We start from the raw sequence: 20,099 nt of genomic DNA on the forward strand, positions 1-20,099 counted from the left end.
ACATAGACCGATATTGTCTGGAGTCTGCAAGACCTCACAGCCATTTTAGGGTGCAGGATTTAAACTAGCATGTCCCACCATTACAGATCCAATGGTGGGAAGTTCAAAAATGGATCTACAAGAACAGTTAGAACCAGAAGTCCTGGCTGGAGACCTTCCATTAGTGTAAGTAGAAATGGATGGTGTTAAGGTCCAGTGCTTACTAAATACAAGCTCCCAGGTGACCCTGCTTAGAGAGAGTTTCTTTAATAGACATTTTGGCCCCCAGGTCTCTCGCCTTGAAGATCCCTCTGCTTGGCTCTCCTTAAAAGCGGCCAATGGCTTGAGTATTCCCTACTTGGGTTATGTGGAGATGGACATCTTGGTGGGTGAGGTGAAGATTCTTAGATGTGGTGTGGTCGTTGTTCAAGATGACTGTCTCCCTAATACACCTGGACTGTTAGGAACCAACATTATTGGAAGGTGTTCGGCTCAGCTTTTTCAGAATGATCAACATTTTTCCTGTGCTGCCCCCTGTGCTACAGCCTTTGGTTTACAAGTCTGGCACCAGGCTTTGAAAATGTGTGCCAAGCAGGCTAACATTGCACCACCAAATGGTCATGTAGGATTCATGTGGGCACCAAATAAATTCCCTTTGAAGATCCCTGGAAGGAGTGATGTGGTCATTTGCTGCCATGCTAGGCCTGGACTTGAGGGTTAAGCTTATGATTGCCTGATTGAGCCATTACAGGAACAAGAGACATTTATGGTGGCTCATACCTTGGCTATTGTGAAGCAGGGAAGGGTTCCCGTACGTGTCCAGAATCTGAGTTCTTCCCCCATGTATTTACAGTGATACCAGAAGATGGGCGAGTCGTTTTTGTTGGAGTCAAATGCAACTGTGGAAGGGGGTGATGTTAATATTTTACCTGTGGAAAGAGGTGTTGAAGTCCATCTGCAACAGGTCACCAGTCTAGAGTCAGTCCATCCATCTGTGGCTATCCCTGACGGCCTGGAAGTCTATGGTCGCACAGGCACAGTCCAACATCGGATCCTGACTGGAGAGGCACCCCTCACTCGAGAGAGGTACAGATCTATTCCTCCTAATATGTTTAAAGAGGTTTGTCAGCTGCTTAAAGGCATGTTGGAAGCAGGAGTTATTAACCCTGCTGTGGTATCATGGGGTCTCTGTGACCCCACCCCAATGGTACTGTCAATGTAACTTTTTTCATGGTACCAGAGCAGGGTTAAAGAGAGCCATATCATACCTGTGAGGAAGAAGGATGGATCATTAAGATTTTGTGCAGACTATCGGAAGCTGAATGCTGTCACACACAAAGATGCTTTTCCCCTGCCATGTATTGAAGAGTCCCTAATTTGAAGAAGGCTGCTTGGTTTTCCACTTCAGCTCTAGCCAGTGGTTACTGGCAAGTAGTAATGGAGCCTCATCATGGGAAGACTGCCTTTACCACTCCAATGGGACTTTTTGAATTCGATAGGATGCCCTTTGGCCTTTGCAATACCCCAGCCACATTCCAGCACCTTATGGAGTGTTGGTTGGGTGAACAAAGCTTTGAGTCTCTTAATTTACTTGGATGATGTGATTGTTTACTCCCCTGACTTCTCTACTCACCTTAAGAATTTAGATTTAGTTTTGTCTAGGCTGATCCAGCATGGCTTGAAGCTAAAGCCTAGTACTGTAAGTGCCAATTACTCCAGAAGCAAGTCAAGTATCTTGGCCATATTGTGTCGGAAGGAGGAGTGGCACCAGACCCGGAGAAGGTGAGAGCTGTAGCTGATTGGAAGAGACCTGAAACTGTGCGTGAACTGCATTCCTTCCTAGGCTACTTGGGATATTATCAGCACTTTGTCAAGGACTTCACCCGGATTGCAGCCCCCCTGCATGGTTTGGTGGTCGGGGTGGCTAAAGGGACCTCTGCTCAGCAAAACAAAAGCTACAGGAATGGACTGTGAAGCTGCCTTTTGCCATATGAAAAAAGTGCTAACTGATGTCCCTGTCCTTGATTTTGCAGACTTTAGCTTGCCTTTCATTCTCTATACAGATGCCAGCAAACTAGGCAGTGTTGACCCAGAAGAAGGATGGACGTGAGAGAGTTATTGCCTATGCTAGTAGAAGCTTACATCGGTCAGAACGGAATGACTCCAATTATAGTTCTAGCTTTGAAGTGGGCAGTAACTGAAAAGTTCTGACTATCTTGCAGGCTCACAGTTCACTGTTTTTATAGATAACAACCCATTGGCACATTTACAGACTGTGAACCTGGGGAGTGTGGAACAGCGTTGGGCAGCTCCTTTAACCAACTTCCACTTTGAAATAAAGTACCGGCCAGGGCGGAGCAATGGTAATGCAGACGCCCTTTCCAGATCACCAGTTGGTCTTGAAGAGGACGAGGAGGGTAGAGATGAGGTGGAAGTTCCTGCATTCCTCCCATTTGATGCTGGTGTGGTACAAGTTTGTTGTGCTGGGGTTGGTATAGAAGAGCCTCTTGGAGGCAATTCCACCCCAGAAGAGGATACTGCCGTAGGGAGCCCTTTATTGCTAGGATGGACCAGTGCACAGTGGAGAACTGTGTAAAACGAGTTTTATTCTTCTTTCAGAGAGGATGTCCCCCAACTAGACCAGAGAGACAACAGGAATCTAAGGAAGTTTTGGAGGTGTTGTGGCAATTGAACCGGATGCTTCTACATGATGGGGTGTTATATCGTAGAGTAAGGGACCCAAAATAACAAGATCTAAAGTATCAATTAATTGTAACGGATGGTTTGAAGACTGTAGTTTGGGAAGGGTACCATGAGAGGGCTGGCCATATAGGTGTTGAGAAGACCACAGCACTCAATTGGAACCAGCTTTACTGGGTCAGAATGGCTGCATATGTGAGTCCTAGTGCGCTGCCTGCCAGAGATGTTGTTTGTGAAAGGATCCCCCACATCAAACTAAAGTGCCTCTCATTTCCATACAAACTTCTGCACCTTTGGAATTGCTGTCCAAGGATTTTCTTAAACCGGACTGTTCCACCGATGGATATCAGTACGCCCTTGTCCTTACAGATCATTTTACAAAGTTTGCTTGGGCAATTCCTACCTGTGACCAGACAGCTGTAATTACAGCCAAAGTGCTGTGGTAGAGTATCATACAGCCATTTGGCTGTCCGCAAATGTTCCACTCAGACCAAGGTGCCAACTTTGAATCTTTAGTTGTGAAAGAGTTCTGCCGCTTGTATGGGGCAGCCAAGAGCCATACTACGCCCTATCATCCATCAGAAAATGGTCTTTGTGAATGATTTAACCGAACTCTGCTTAATCTTCTACGTACTTTAGAGGCAAACAAGAAGACCCGTTGGACACACTATATTGGAGAGCTTGTCCATGTGTACAATAACACTGTGCATGCATCAACTAGTTTTACAGCTTTCTATTTGATGTTCGGGAGACACGCTAGACTGCCAATGGATCTTGTGATGGGGACAAAGCCACCTGCTACAGACTGTACCATGGATGGATGAGTGAGTCAACACCATGAGAAGATGGCCTATGCTTACCAAAAAGCAGGGAAGTGTATGCAGGAAGCAACCCAGCGCCAGAAAAAGACGTATGACCAGACTGCCAGAGAAGCTCCACTTCTCCCAGGGGAACACGTGCTTCTGAGGCATCGGGGAGTGAGGGGCCTGGGTAAGTTATCTGATAAATGGGATCAAACCCCTTATGTGGTTGTCTGTCAGCCTAATTTAGAGATCCCCATTTATGTCCTGAAGCCAAAGCACGGAGATGGTAGAGAACAGGTATTACACCGTAACCTTCTTCGTCCATGTTCTTTCCCTAGAGCAGAAGTTATGGAGCCTTTAAACCCTTAGTAGAAGCTTTGTAGTGACCCGCTACACATGTCAGACAAGAACTTGGACTTGTAAAGCACTTTAGAGAAGGTTACCAGAAGCCCAATGAAAGTCAGATCAATTTGTGCAAGGCCCTGTGTTTCCACTGACCAGTCACCACGAATGATCTCTTGAAGAACATGTAATACTGCAGGAAGCCTATCTGTAAGATTACAGCAGGCTTAATGTCTGCATGCCCACCTAGTGTCACTTTTGAAGTGTTTTTGAAGTTTACGAGGCTGGCCATCATACATCTCCTTCTGAATTTCAAGCCACTTTTGGTGTACATAAGAGCCGGACATAAAAACATAAAGCTTCTGTAGAAGAGAAAAGAAGAAATGGGCTTCAGGAACTGACTTGACCGTGTCAACAAGCACTAGATTTAAACAATGTGCATTGCAATGTACATAAAATGCATGCTTTGCTACCTGCTAGATCTGTGTAGAAACAACTGAGTGTTTGCCACTCATAACAGCAGCACTGTCATAGCCCTGTCCAACAAGGTTGCTTTGATATTCCAGACCATATCTTTCAAGGCACTTAATTATCATGCCATTATCAGCTTGCTGAAAGTTTAAAAGGATCTCATGGACTACCCTATCATAATAATAACTCAAGAACAGAGAAAACTGTACTTAAGATCTTTGGTTTCATCAGCAATAACACTGAAGACCTCACTTTCTTTAACCTCTTTAATAATCTCACCCCGGACAATCTCTGCTAAGCACTCCAGTATTTCATTCTGGATCATTGTACTAGTGTACTTGGCATTACCACATCCATCTATTTGTTTCTATATTAGAGGATTATGTTTAGCTATTTCCTCCAAAATGGCTAAGAAGTTAACTTTATTGTGAGAATTCTCACATTCTCTGTGACCTCTTTGTGCAATATGTCTGTAAACAATACAATAGCAGAACTCAAAATTAACTTGATGGAGATTCTTAATGGCATGACCATCTGTAAATAACGTTAGCAAGCCTAGTTACCCATGGCAACTGTAGTTTTCAACTATGATCCCTTCTAAAACCAATAACTCAGGCTACGTGCCTGTAAGCAGACTTCCTACTGAAAATCACCATGCCCAGAATGCATCGGCAGGTTTACATGGGGTGCGACACGCAGACTTTAGTCATTCTCTGGTCAGATTCTGCTTATTTAGCCAATGAATGCTCAAACATTCTGTAGATTCTGTGCAGAATGACTGTGTGTCGCACCCCATGTAAACACAGATTTAATATGTTGGAATCATTGTAGGACATTAAAAAGTATTTGATTTAAATCAAAAGAGGCAGTAAGTGACCGGGTTTTATTTATGTAGCTACTGAATTTAATAGGTACTGTAGGTATGTGACTAAATTTAAATGTCACCAATTACCCCGGTAAAAAAAAAAATGAAATTTGGTACCAAAACCATGCCTGTACCTTCATTATTAATGAAGTTATCACCAATTAACACTCAGCATATTATACTATTTTCTTCCATTTATTTACCATTGAAATTGGAAAAAATTACTGATTGAATTAATTGATTAATTGAAGCTTCACATAAAGGCTAATTCTCAAATTGGAAGCTGTAGGCATTCAGGGTAATGTAAGTAGATGGATTATGAACTGGTTGATGTATAGGAAACAGAGGGTGTTGATTAGAGGAGTTGCTTCTAATTGGAGTGAGGTTGTTAGTGGAGTTCCACAGCGATCAGTACTAGGGCCTTTGCTTTTTCTAATCTATATTAATGATCTGGACTCTGAGATAGTTAGCAAACTTGTCAAATTTGCAGATGATACTGAAATAGGTGGCTCAGCAGATACAATCTTGGCAGCACAGGCTATTCAGAGGGACTTGGATAATATTCAGTTGTGGGATGACACCTGGCAGATGAAATTCAATGTGGACAAGTGCAAGGTAAAACATGCAGCTAACAAAAATGTCCACTATAATTACACTTATGGGAGGTACAGATCTAGATGAAGTAACGCAAGAGAAAGACCTAGGAGTCTATGTGGACTCCTCACTCTCCCCATCCAAACAATGTGGGGAAGCAATAAAAAAGGCAAATAGAATGCTTGGGTATATTGTGAAAAGTGTAGAATTTAAAACAAGGGAAGTAATGTTAAGACTGTACAATGCGCTAGTTAGACCTCATCTGGAATACTGTGTACAGTTCTGGGCTCCACACTTCAAGAAGGATATCGCTGCTCTAGAGGCAGTTCAGAGGAGAGCAACCAGACTTATTCCAGGTCTGAAGGGAATGTCCTACTCGGAGAGACTGAGGGAACTGAACCTTTTCACCCTGGAACAGAGGAGACTATGTGGGGACTTGATCCAAGTCTTCAAAATCATGAAAGGCATTGACCACATCAAACCAGAGGAGCTTTTCCAGATCAGCAGGGACACACGCACCCAGGGACAAAAATGGGAATTGGGCTTCAAGGCATTCAAAATGGAAAACAGGAGACACTTCTTCACACAGAGAGTCATCACAATCTGGAACAAACTCCCCAGCGATGTGGTTGAAGCTGAAAATTTGGGAACATTTAAAAATAGACTGGATAGGATCCTTGGATCACTTTATTATTAATATTATATTATATAATATTATATAATATTAATGGACACCAAACGAGCACAATGGGTCGAATTGCCTCCTCTTGTAAACTTTCTTATGTTCTTATGTTCTTAAAAATGCTCTAAATTAAAAAAAATTATGAAGGATATATCATAGAAATGACAAATGGATGATATTACTTGTATATTGTTCTTCATATAAGTTGGTAACAGACTTCAGTCAGGTTAATTTGATGATGATGATAATGATAATAATAATAATTATAATAATAATACATTGAATTAAGTATTAAGAAGGCATTACTAATAGTACATATGGGAAAAATACACAGACCAAAATAAATCCAAGCCATACATTTCAAAGAGAAGAGTAAGAAATGTATGATTTGACTGGCAACAGTGAGCGCACATTTATTTTATAAACTTATTTGTAGTCAATCAGATCACACCATTTATTAACAGAGCAAAAGCAAGTATAATAATAATAATAATAATAATAATAATAATAATAATAATAATAATAATAATAATAATATAATAACTGACAAAAACAATAATCATTCACTACATACAAATTAATATTGCAATGAAAACGCAATTGTAGATGTCTATAAACTAAGTATCCCTATAACATGAGTTGTGCATGCATACATCCCCTCCAGACCACTGCGCTCCTCCAGTGCTAGACTAACTCTACCTCCTCTCCACTCTCCTTCCTCCAGAGCCCGCTCCTTCTCATCCCTGGCCCCTAAATGGTGGAATGACCTGCCCACCGAAGTCAAAACAGCAGAGTCCTTGACCTCCTTCCGGCGCTTACTCAAGACACATCTTTTCAGACTTGTAATATTAGTCCTTTATCCCTGCTAGATAGCACTTCACTGTGACCCTACATCTTGACAGCACTTAGCTTTTACCGTGCAGGATGTAGGACCTCACTTACTGTGCTTGCCTGTTTAAATTGTAAATTGGAATTTGTAAAATTTATTATTTTGAATTGCTTTGTTTTAGTTTAATTGAATTTGTAATGATTGATGCCTTTTACTTAACTGTATTTTTGCACTTTGTTTTACACTTATGTTGTAAGTCGCCCTGGATAAGGGCATCTGCCAAGAAATAAAAATAATTATAATAATAATAATGCGTCCACTTCAATATAGGCTATAGCACTGCTATTTAAGTTAAGGAACCTAAATGGGTGTTGTTTGGACACTTCCACTCCTTTGATTGCTTAAATAAATGTCACAGTGAAAGCTAACTGTTTGTCATATGTTTTAAATGTGAAACAGATATATCTGTGGGGTGGGGGTGGAGGTTGCATTTTCTTTATATGTACAAGTGAAAAGGTTGGGAATGGTTGTCTTAGCAGAAATAAAATTAAGCTCAGAAACAGTATTTAAACTTGATCAACTTACCATCATTTGTCTGGAAAATACCTTGGAATATTACTGTGCACATGCGGAGCAGAAAGCAGATTTTGACGATACCACCAGTGTTAAATTAATAACTCCACTTCTCCCGCCAGGACTCTTGCAGTAACTTTTATAAAATAAACTATAACCCATTGTCCACAATTAATTGCAACACATTTGAGTGAAATGGTGGGGGGCGCTCAGGGGGCCAATCAGATTTCATCAGGGGCCAGTGCCCCTGCGCCCCGGCCCCGGCTCCACCCCTGCATTCATGAAAGTCTAACAGAGTTGTGGAATCTGTTATATGAAACCCATACGTCAGGAACTACCTATGAAGTCCCCATGCTGCATCACAGTTATCAATATCAAGAGAAGGAATGGAAAGCTGTTACTCGTATATTTGCATTTGGCTACCTTCCCACTCAGCTGGCTCCACCTTTTCTTGCAGAGGTTCTGTCATCTACAAGTGACCACACATTGATGGATTCTTTCTTTCAGTAAATCAGTACTACTGAGAAGGGTGTCTTGCAGGAAGCTATAGCAGATTTTGAAAGTTCAGATTATGATGAGCTACTCAGTGTACTTAGCAGCCATGAATGCACAGTTTTACCAACAATGGAACACCTGGAAAGGCTGGTGCAGGAGATTGCACACAAAGAATTAGTGCAGCAGCCAACATTTGATGTCGCTGTGACAACTGCGCGCCTTCCCCTGCCTGTTGCTGGTGGTCTTGAGTTGTACGCAGGTGTGGTCTGCTTGCAGTTCCGCCGCCTGGAGGTTCAGGGATGCACCCACCTGCATGAGGAAGTCCAACCCCAGAATGCACGTGTCCTTGATGTTCGCTAGCCCAAACTTTTGGGGAACCCTCCTGTTACCAAAGCTCACCACCAACACCTTACTGCCTCTCATGAAGGTGAGTTCTCTGGTGACCGACCTGAGGTAGACTTTGGTGGTTTGCCAGCTGAGGGGGTTGACTCCCCCAGTTCCTGGTAGCAGTCCGGGACGGAGGAGGGAGATGGTGGAGCCGGTGTCGACCAGGGCCTGGCATGCCTGTCCCTCCACCCTGCATGGGAGGTACAGGCTCCTGCCCTGGCCAAATCGGCCCACTTCAGCGATGAGGGGAGGAGAGGGTGGTGGGGTGCAGGGCAGCATTCCCCTCACTGAGCTGCCCAGCTGGCGTTTCCCGGCGGTTGTTTGGCAGCGCGAGGAGCCAGAGCCAGGCACCACCGGGCAATGTGTCCCCACTCACCGCAGCAATGACGCACAATCGTGGGGTTCCGGGTTTTGGGAGCCCTCTGATGGACCTCTCTCTCTTCGGGCATCTCTCCCTCCTCTTCTGGGTCAGCTGCTCAGCAGGTGGATGTACTGCTAGTGGGTGACCGGCTCTGGTGGCTTAACCCGAACACCGTGTCCATGAGCCAGGCAGAAGCCAGTGCTGTGTTTAGGGTGTGTGGTCTAGCGACCAGGACTTGGTACTGCAGAGTGTCAGGTGTCAGTCCCCTGGTGAAAGCTTGCAGTGCCAGTTCCTCCAGCACTGCCATGGGGAAATCGGGGTAGCCCCCCCTCACCAGGAAACCGATGTCAGCAGTGAAGGCTCTCGGGCTGTCTTTGGGGCGTCACCATCGCGCTGTTAGCTGGTCACGGCATTTCTCGGCTGTCTCACCCTCCCAGAAATGTCTTTCCAGGGCCGCCGACAGCTCCTTGAAGTCAAGCCGTCTCTGTGGTGCGATGACTCGGAGTGCCTGGAATGCCTTACCTTCGAGTGCTGTGGCTAGCTCTTCTGCCCACTCCTCAGGTCCCCAACTGTTGGCCCAGGCAACTATTTCAAACTGGGCAAAGTATGTCTCTCAGGCCCCCACCCATCGTACCTCGCCAGCCGTGTCTTCTTGGGGGGAGTGTTCCATTCTTCACCCCAGGTTCCCCTACCTGGAGCGGCTGGGGTTTCCTCACCGTCTCCCAACAGCGGCGGGGGGCTGTCCCAGCCAGCTCCGTGCTTTCACCCTGGTTTGGGTCCCAGCTATGGCCGCAGTCAGGTCTGCGGCTGCAGGGCGGTGTCTCCAGCTCTGGTCATAGCTCTTCCATCTCCCGTGTGAGCTCGTCAATGTCTTCCTCTAGTCAAAGCCGCAGGGTTCTTGTTCTTCTATCCATCCCACTTCTGACACTAATTGTAATGGTTTTGGGTTACTATCGGCGGCAAAAGGATGATGATGAGAGACTGGTACAACAGAACTTTATTGAAAATAACTCAGGAACACACACACAACAGTCCTGGCAAATGGCTTTTATAGCCTCAGTGCAGGTTGGAGGGAACTTCAAATGGACCAATCACGGCCTCTCTCAGGTGTATGCTACCATTGGTCCAGACCTGAACAATGGGAACTTGAGATAGAACAGCAGGGAAAGCAGTGGAGGAGAGAGAGAGAGACATAGCTGCAGTACAACACAAACATAGATCATATTAACACAAAAGCTATAGACTTGACGCTAGCCATTACAAAACATTACCTTTTACTATGGGAGTTTGCTACCAGTAATAGGATCAACACTCTGAAAGAACTGTATACTATCACGCAACCTGTTTTCATTTTACAAGATTAAAATATGCCCCATCTCACACAGTGTGCACCCTGTTTGCAATGGCTTATATTTCTTCCTAAAACCAGGTAAGAATATGTACGTCTTTTCTTTTGCATTGTAAACAATACATTGTGTCTTCATTATGCACAGAAACATAACCAGCTTGACTTCGTAACAGTCTTAGCAATATGTGGTTACTGAAAATAAGTTTTTGTCTATTGCAATAGTCCTTTAGTGGACTAATCTTTGTTTAAAGTGAAGTAGGGGTGTGGTTTAATGGTAAGACAACACTGCCGTCAGGTGATTTCAGCTCCTTCACAGTGTCAAAAAGCTTCCAGTTTCCTTTGCATATGTCACAGTCTGAGACAACTGTCTCAAATCATCTGCTAAGGTATGTCAGAGAGAAGGATGAAAAGGAGCTTGCTTTGTTTTTGAGGTACTGTTCTGGATCTGACCTCTTTCTTTCCAAGACTATTAGGCTCGTCTTCACTGAAATTAATGCATTTACTTGAAGACCAGTTACTCATACATGTTCCTGCACTTTAGAGTTGGCAAAGAGCTCTGAAAACAATGCCGATTTCAAATCTGAATTCAACTCTGCTAAATAGCAGTGTTTGGGTTATGGACATTTGCGAGTTCTTCAGTGGACAATTTTAAAGGGGAACTTTGATTATATTGTTTATAGATAATATAATGGTAATATAGATAACATTTTATTTACATCCGGACCTTTTTTTTTTTTACTCCGTTTACAGTGTTCCATTTTTAAGCTTGCTTTAAATGGACTCGTCTAAAGAATTTGAGAACTACACTTCTCATCACCCACATAATAGATACCAGGGGTGGAAAGTGACGAATTACAACTACTCTCATTTCTGTAATTGAGTAGTATTTTCGTGTACTTGTACTTTGAGTATTAGTTTGAGACGAGTATTAGTGATTAGGCATGTAATTTTTTTTTAACCGAAATCGAAGATCGATCAAAATGAACGTTTCATTTCGACCATTGAATTTAAAGATGGGGTTGTGATTTATTTGGCTTTGCCAAACCAATATTAATTCAAGTATCAGAAAAAATAAAATGACAGCAGACAGTAAATATCTCTGCGTGTGTGCATTTCTCCCACTTATCTGTTCTATGTCACTAAATATTTTAATTAAATTCCTCCTCAGCTGTGAACTCCTCAAATGTAATAAGTTATAAACACTTTCTTCTCCAACCAAGGAACCTGCAGTTTATGCGGCAGGATATACTGAATACAATATAGCCAACAATCTGGGTTTTGTAATGGAAATAAGTCATTGAGAAAGTTATAATCCTGTTGATTCCTGAAACGTGATTTTCACAAATCATATATTAATATTTTATCATCATTATTGTATTAGCAGATTTGCAGCTGCTATAGCGCTTGTCTGTCTGCCCTGTGATCGGCTCAGCAAGTTTCTATCTTTCTTTTGGAATTCATCTCGATGACGTTGCAAACCCATGTCTCTGGATCGGTGTTTGATGCGAATTATTGTATATTATATGGCACTGTATTGTTGAAAAGCACGTTTACTGTGTAGCAGTGAGAATACTTTTTTTTCCGGGACAAATTAAACTACGCCACCTCTTAATATTCCCTGGGGCAAGAGGAACCCCAATATTTTGATCACACTCCTATGGTCAGTCCTAGCCAATGGCTTTGCTCCCCGCTCAGACCCTGTTAAAGTAAATGACTCAAGGAAACAGGTTTTATGGTATAAAGAGTATACAAAATATTTTATTAACAAAGACAAGTGCAATGGACTCGGTGACCAGGCAATGGCAGTACTGCACACTCTCCAAAAGGAGAGAGTCCCCTATTAAAACGATACTCAAAGAGAAGGGAACGATTACAGAAAATCACCCCTGCATCAACAACACTCCCCCCACAAGAAAACCCAAAAGAAAATGCAACCAAATACAAAGTATATAAAAAGAGGAAACGCCAAGAAAATGAGCAATAAAGTTAACACAACACACCAAATAAGTTTACCCATATAAGTGGGTAATGCAGGCGTAATACCCAGTTCCTCGATTGCGTTGTAAGCGCTGATGTAATAGCGTTGCATTGCCAGAGAAAACAGTTCTAACCAGATGCACAATTGCACAAAGAAAATGGAAAGGAACAGTTTCCCAAATGCATAACAATACCTTGACTGACCCCAAAATACTAGTGCCACTAGTTTGGGAAACCGTTACTTTAAAATGAACTATAGCAATACATTAATGCAAATAAATTCCATACAAAATGTTAAGGTACAATGCTTCAGTTGAAGCAACCCTTCGGATTCCCCAGTGAATCAGGCACCCCAGTCAGCGCTTCCATTAACAGATGAGACTTTTCAACAGGAGACAGGCCCGGGAAGTAAAGTATCTGACACAATGTCTGTTCGTTTATCTTAATTTATTGAAAGTTTCACACAGCCTTTTATACATCTACAAGCAATATTTCAAAGGAGGTTCGGGGCAGTCCCGAACCTGAATGATATTTTTTTGGCATATGTCCCGGGGCAGTTCCGAGACACGGGAAGAAATAATTGATAAGGTATTCTTTATAATTGGGAAAACAATATTTCATCCAGACATGGAAGCACTGGTACCAAGGACACAGCACACACTATACTGATAAGAACGTGATATATATAGTTTTGATTCATTAACTAAAGAATGTCCACGGCAGTAAACTATCTCTATCTGCCACACAGATAAGTCTAAGCAGAGAAATAAGAACAAAGAAACACTTATAAGAGCAAGTTTTAACTAGTATCTTACTGGAAAGCAATTTTTACCCCAACACAAAAAACGGTGGTGGACACTAAAACCTACAAAGTAATACAAAAGCAATTAGTATCAACCACAATTAAAATAAACCAAAACAAAATAAACTTAAAAATATTACCTCCAAGGAAGACACAGCTATTTATGGCCACAACAGTCCACGTCAACCCTGCTAGTCATAAAAATAGAAAACCCCATAAAACAACAAAATCACACTAAAACAATCACACTGGAAAGGTAATAAAAGCAGCTTACCAGAAGAGGAGTAATAGTCACAGTTGCGTGTGTGCATATATATACAGTGTTGTGTAAAAGTTTGAGGCAGGTGTGAAAAAAATGCTGTAACGTAAGAATGCTTCCAAAAATAGATATGTTAATAGATTATATTTATCAATCAAACCCCTGTCTGCCTTGAAATGTCTGCCTGGGAGAGACCTTGCTGATGCAGTATAACCTTGTGTCTTGTTGCTGTGCTTGCCATGGTTTAAACTGCCTTTAGCAACCTGCCTTCAGTTTGGCTGTTCCTCACCCAGTTTTATTCCTCCTACACAGTTGTTTATGTTTCAGTTAATGATTGTGTTTCAACCTACATATTGAATTGATGATCATTTGTACCTGTTTAGTATTATTGTTTAATCATACACCTGACCATGGCACTGACTAAGCGAACAGTAATAGGCTAAACAGTAAAAAGGGGGGCTCAGCCTCCCTGGATTTTTGATGAATTACTTAATCATTAAAGGAAGTTAATAAAACAAAAAACACGATTCCAATTAGATTGTCTTTTACACTTGCAGTAATTACAAAACTCCCAGTTAATTGCGTAAATAAATTGTAAATTGCACCATCAGCCCCCCCCAGCTCTGAAAAAACACAGTCAGCATGGTGAAACTTTTGCACAGTACTGTATATATATATTTATATATATAGGCAGCTGTTTTCAGTGCGTTTTCGTTATTCTAGGCCTGTCATTCCATGTCATTCCAGTTTTATGATGTATATGAGGTTATTTTAAATAAAGCGTATTCAGGATTTTTGGATTCCTGTGTGGGATTTAGCTGAAGAGCCGTTATTAATGTTTTATATAAACTGTATTATGTTTTATATTAATAATAATATGCAGACCAAGCAAAGTAAATGTATTATGCTAGAAACAACCACTTTGCAAGTTGTTCAGGGCATACACTCTAGACATTCCTGTCAATAATAAAAGGATCAAACTGCAGAGAGAGAGAGGGCCCACGGCTGTTTGTTAAAAGTCTGTTTGTGGACTTAATCATTTCACCAGATAGGCATGAACTGTTTTTGTTAATGAGCGATTCACAGTTGTTAAATGATGATCGTGGGATCAAATCTTCCTGGTGCACATCAAAGAAAGACATCTGTTCTTTGGATCCCACACCTCTTCCGAGGAAGACTACCATGAACATTACAAGGGTCAGAAATCTGACCTCAAGATAACACTCTGGGAAACCCCCAGTGATTGACCCAGCCCACAGACCCACATGTCTTGCAATGTATAAAAGATGTATACTTTTGATATTCAGTGAGAGTGCCTACTGAGGTGGGAAGCTTTCATGTCGGGCCCCTTCCAGGCCTGGCATGTTAAATAAATACATTTTATCATCTATGCATCAAGACTGGGTTCTTCAACTGCCCTGAATGTTCTTTCGAAGGGTACATTTGCAATCTTGAAAACATGTTTTATTTTGATTGTGGTTGTTAACAGAAAGAATAGTAATAACTGTTTTATATGAACAGTCCCTTATTTTAATTGGTAAAAGTTGTATTTATTTTTGACTAAATTTATTTATTTTCCTTAACATTTTCCCTTATTTCCCTTATTTTTACACTGCTATTTGTTTTTGTATAGCCTTTTCTTCCATTCCAATAACTGGACTGAAAACATTAAAGAAGCAAGCCAAATGTATATAGATTCTTAGAATAAGTGGCAGTGCATGTTAAATGTACAGTATTTAAATCACAGCATGTTAAACAAGCTGGACAACTGCAATGTTGGAAAAATGTTGTTTAATGGTATTCTCAAAATTGTTTCTTTCAGAATGATATGTGGCTTATTAATTACTGTATAGTCGTAGTGTAACTAGGTATTTTTACATGTAAGTTGTAAATTTCATGCTTTATGTGTCAAAGTGTGATTTACACTAGCTACATTACCTAGACAATCTGTGACCACTGTTGACCATCAGGTCAAAACTGGACCAGCTAGTAACATAGCTAGTGTAATCCAATTAAATTTAACACTTGAAGCATGACATTTAGCAGGACTCCATCTTTTATGTAAAAGGCCACACTGTCTGCAGTCATAGTATGTTTAACAATGGGGTGCAAATTAGGTACTTTTCTGTTTATGCCAGGTTCATACTGTAGATTCAGGTCAGACTGCATGTTCCCTCTACCCATGACACCCTTTAATGTATACAAAACATTAAATTATCTTAGATTAAACAATAATAGAAAAAATAATAATAAGTTAAGCATTGCCTTTATATTTAGTTCTGGGTTCAAGTGAGCAGAAATGTAAACACACAAAAAGGAAACATTACCACAGTCAGACTGTTTGCTATGCTCTTCATGAGCTTTTAAATAATCTAATCTAATAATCACGTTATACAAGTTAAATTAGAAGGTACGTTTTTTATTAACTTTAATATTGTTTACTAAACTTAAGTCGCCCTGAATAAGGGCATCTGCCAAGAAATAAAAATAATAATAATAACTATATTTAGCAATGACATGTTTCTATGTACAGATTAATTCAGTGAAGATCACTAAATTAAAACAGGTGGATGCCAATAATGTAGATGCCATTGTAATGTAGATTGGTCATCTGGAATCTCTCACAAGGATTAATCAGTGTTCATACATTTCAAAAACATATTCATCATTGAATAAAAGTAACAGTGGGGTTTTTACATGCAAATTGTAGTCATGATAAGTGTTGTGTTTTACGTGTTAAATTGGTATTGGTGAGTTACATTAGCTGCATTACATGGAAGAGTCCTTACCAGTTTAGTGTTGCCATCGATGCTTTAGAGTTGTGATGCAAATTCCTAGAATAACATATATAGAGGAGAACTCCAGGACCAGTGCTGCACCCTACCAGGTTCTACAGAATGTCCCTTAACATAGGTCTTTGTTACACGGAACTTCTGATTTCCAAATACAGACATTAGCTTGTAAACAAACATCTATACACTCAGGGTCAACCATCACACAGGTAGTCCGTTGTATCATAAAATTCAGGCAGATTGTACATCAGGTTTTCATTACGAGTTGAGTATACACAGGTTATAGTTTTTAATGTTCAAATCTGTGTTATTATAAGATAGAACCAAAGATATTAAACGTGAACTCAGCAAGACAGAAGAACAAATAAATGAGAGGCACCCAGGTCATTACAGCATGTTACTTCGATGCGCAGTAGTACAATATTTGACATTTTGTCTGGGAATAATGTAGGGTAAATCTGTAATGAATGGGTCTGAAAAGAAACAGGGATGTTAAATTTGGTTTCAACAAATATATTGTAGGTAGGTTATTGTGCTGCGCTGCCTAGAGTGAGAGTCCACCCCAGTCTGCGCTGTGATTCCCCAGACAATGGGGGAGTGATAATACCAGCACAACAGCTGACTCGCTGTTCCCTCCTGACTGCCCCCCGGACTTGGTTTGGTTACTAGTGTTTGTTGTGTTTGTGATTATTATTAGTTCTTTGTGTAGTTACGGACCCATTCATATGTGTTAGTCTAAACTAAAAGAAGAGCTAAGGGGTTGTTTGTTGTAGGAAGCAGTAGGAAGCAGAATCTCATTATTTATTTGTTGATCTCATCTCCAGTAAAATGACCAGTTGCTTGCAATCAGTGAAATTCAGTAATCCAGTACTCTGCATTCTGTTTATGATACATGCTCCACCAATTTTCAATCCGCCAATTGCCGTGGCTTGATCCTTGTAGTACACAGCAGCTTTTTCCTCTTGATAGGACTGTTTATACCATTGATACTATAAGATATCACTTTTAAAGTACCCATGTCCAGTCTACCCAACTTAACATTATTGCAAGTAGCAGAAACCACAAAAGTAACCTGAGCACATACACAGTATGATCTGCTTTTGTTTCTGCAGTGTTTGTCTCCTTTAAAAATATCATCATAATCAGACTGAAAAAAAAAAATGTCCTTATCCTTATATCAAAACCCCCAGTGTATATACTGTGCTCCTGTCATACCAAGTTCCATTGAAACAGAACAATTCAAACAGTTGAACTATTAACAAAAACAGATAGACTTCCAGAAATCCAACAGACAGCTTCAAGAATTAACTTTTATACTTTCATCTTCAACATCAATGTTCAGGATTGTTCTAAGATAAGTATATTTAGTATGATCAGCTATCTGTTCCCAATATAAACTGAGCAGAGCATTATCAGGGATTATCTACTCAGGGAAAAGTAACTGTAGTGTACTAAATAAGCCATGCATAAAGAACATATTGTCAAGCTTGTCGCAGCCTGTTACCAGGCGAACGTAAATAACTAAAATACATAACCACAACCTGCATCCATTGCAACCCAAGAACATTTCTTGTTTTATCTTCCCTTATTATTATTATCATTTTTTGTATAAATCCCTGTCATACCTTCAATTGCGTTACATGTACCTTTGTACAAGACATTATGTTTAGTGAGAAAGGGACAACAAGCTGTATTAGTACCACCCAGATGCTAGAAAGCATTAAGTGGAGGGGGAAGTTGCCCTCCTATATCTGTATATCTTTTTACGTTAAACCTAGTTGTATTACAAATCCAAAATAATCCAGAATATAAAGTTGTTACCTCTCATAGCTTTTTGATTACTGTCAACTAACCCTTTATGTTTGTCCGTTTTTCTGAAAGCTTGAATGTTCGTCTCTGACAAGCCCCTGGACCGCCTCCTTCCCCCATGTTGCTTTCCCTGTTGTGTTGATCATTGATTTTGCATCGGTTCTTTCTCCATGATTTCCCTCCTGTCTACTTTCATGGTGATCCCTAGCTCTTTCAGTGTCGGGAGTGCATCCATTAACAAGGAGAAAACTCTCACCCCTGTACTCAGAGTCATTCTTAGCTGTGCTGGGTATGGAGTGCTTTTATGTTTTTCTCCCTCAGACGTTTGAGCTTCGAGTAAATTCTGGTCTTCTGTTGCTTTTATATATTTTCTTCTTTACAAATGATGAAAATACAGATATTAATCTGAGAAAGGGTTGCTGCAGAGAGAGCATGAGTCCCTGTGCTTAGTGTCATAGTCTCCCCTGCTCCTACCTTAGTTCAACACCAGTGGTCTCCCTCTCCTGAATACTAATCTAGTGCTTCTCCTTTCCTCTATCCACCACAACCAGTTTCTCCACATTCTTTCCTTCCAGGTGCACCTGTTCTGTCTTCCTCTTTTACCATTGGCTAATCACTCCTACACCTAGTTCAAACCCTCTCCCCTACATAGTATTTAAACCCCTCTGTTTCCTAGCATAATCGTGAAGTCTTGCATTCTCTCCTGGATCAATTCTGAGCATTGTTTCTTGATTGCCTTACCGTGTATAATGACCTCTTGCTTCCCTCTCTCATTTACCCCTTTTTGGATCTCCCCACTAGCCTGTTTGCTTGATCGATTGACCTGGACTGTCCCTGTTTACTCTCTATCATTTGCCTTTATCAGATTATCTGCTTCAACTCTAAGCCTGCACTTGGATCCTTTCCTTTGGTCCTTGAGGACATTACACTTAGTCTGCACTTCAGTGTTAAGCTTTATATATATATATATAGCTCCTTCAGGAGGGAAGCTTCTGAGATTTGCAGCCCGAACACAGACCTTTGAGACTGTGGCTCTGTAATACTGGGTTAATTAACCAGAATTACAAAATATTACAAATAAGATTAAAAGATTAAAAAATAAGATTAAAACAAGGTGGGTTTTTATTTTCCAGAAAGTGTGTGTATGAAATGTAGGTACAGCAGTGTCAGGTTTTTGTAAGGCACAATACGCCTATGAGTATTTCCATTGATCCAGAAATGCACTGTAAAAGCATATATTACGAATGTATCTTGTATTCAAGTAATTTAATATTCAGTGGTTAGGCCTGGAACACCTAATAACAATGCCCCCCCACCCCCCACCAAAAAATAATCAAATACTACATTCTTCAGAATAATTTCAAATGTGGAATGTGGAACAAAAGTATTCTTTGAATCAACAATAACTTCATAGGTTGTCTGTGGGAAGTTGCGTTTGCAGCAGATTTTGTGAATAATTTATTTCACTGCTGCTGATAGGCCGATTTACTAAAAGTACAACCGGGTCTAATTTAGTAAGTATTTATTACTTAATCACTTGGGTGACATTCATTAATAATCTTGTATTATTAATATTGTTGTCATAGTGTGATATAGTGCATCCAGAAAGTATTCACAGAGCTTCACTTTTTCCACATTTTGTTATGTTACAAATACAATACTTATGTACATGTGCTTTTTTGGTTTTTTATTTTTAATAAATTTGCAAAGATTTCAAACTTCTTTCACGTTGTCATTATGGGGTATTGTTTGTAGAATTTTGAGGAAAATAATGAATTTAATCAATTTTGGAATAAGGCTGTAACATAACAAAATGTGGAAAAAGTGAAGCGCTGTGAATACTTTCCGGATGCACTGTACATATACACTTGTATTATTATGCTGTAATCCTATTTAACAACAGGGCTTCCTTTACAGCTTTATTGAAGGCTTGAGGAAGGCTTTGTAGGTTCAGCTGGCAGGCCTATAGAGTCACTGAACTTTTAAGTTTTAAGCGCAGGGCTCCCTGTGTGATTTACACTGCCTCTGCAC

This window comes from Amia ocellicauda, chromosome 3 (assembly GCF_036373705.1).
Source record: "Amia ocellicauda isolate fAmiCal2 chromosome 3, fAmiCal2.hap1, whole genome shotgun sequence".
NCBI lineage: Eukaryota > Metazoa > Chordata > Actinopteri > Amiiformes > Amiidae > Amia > Amia ocellicauda.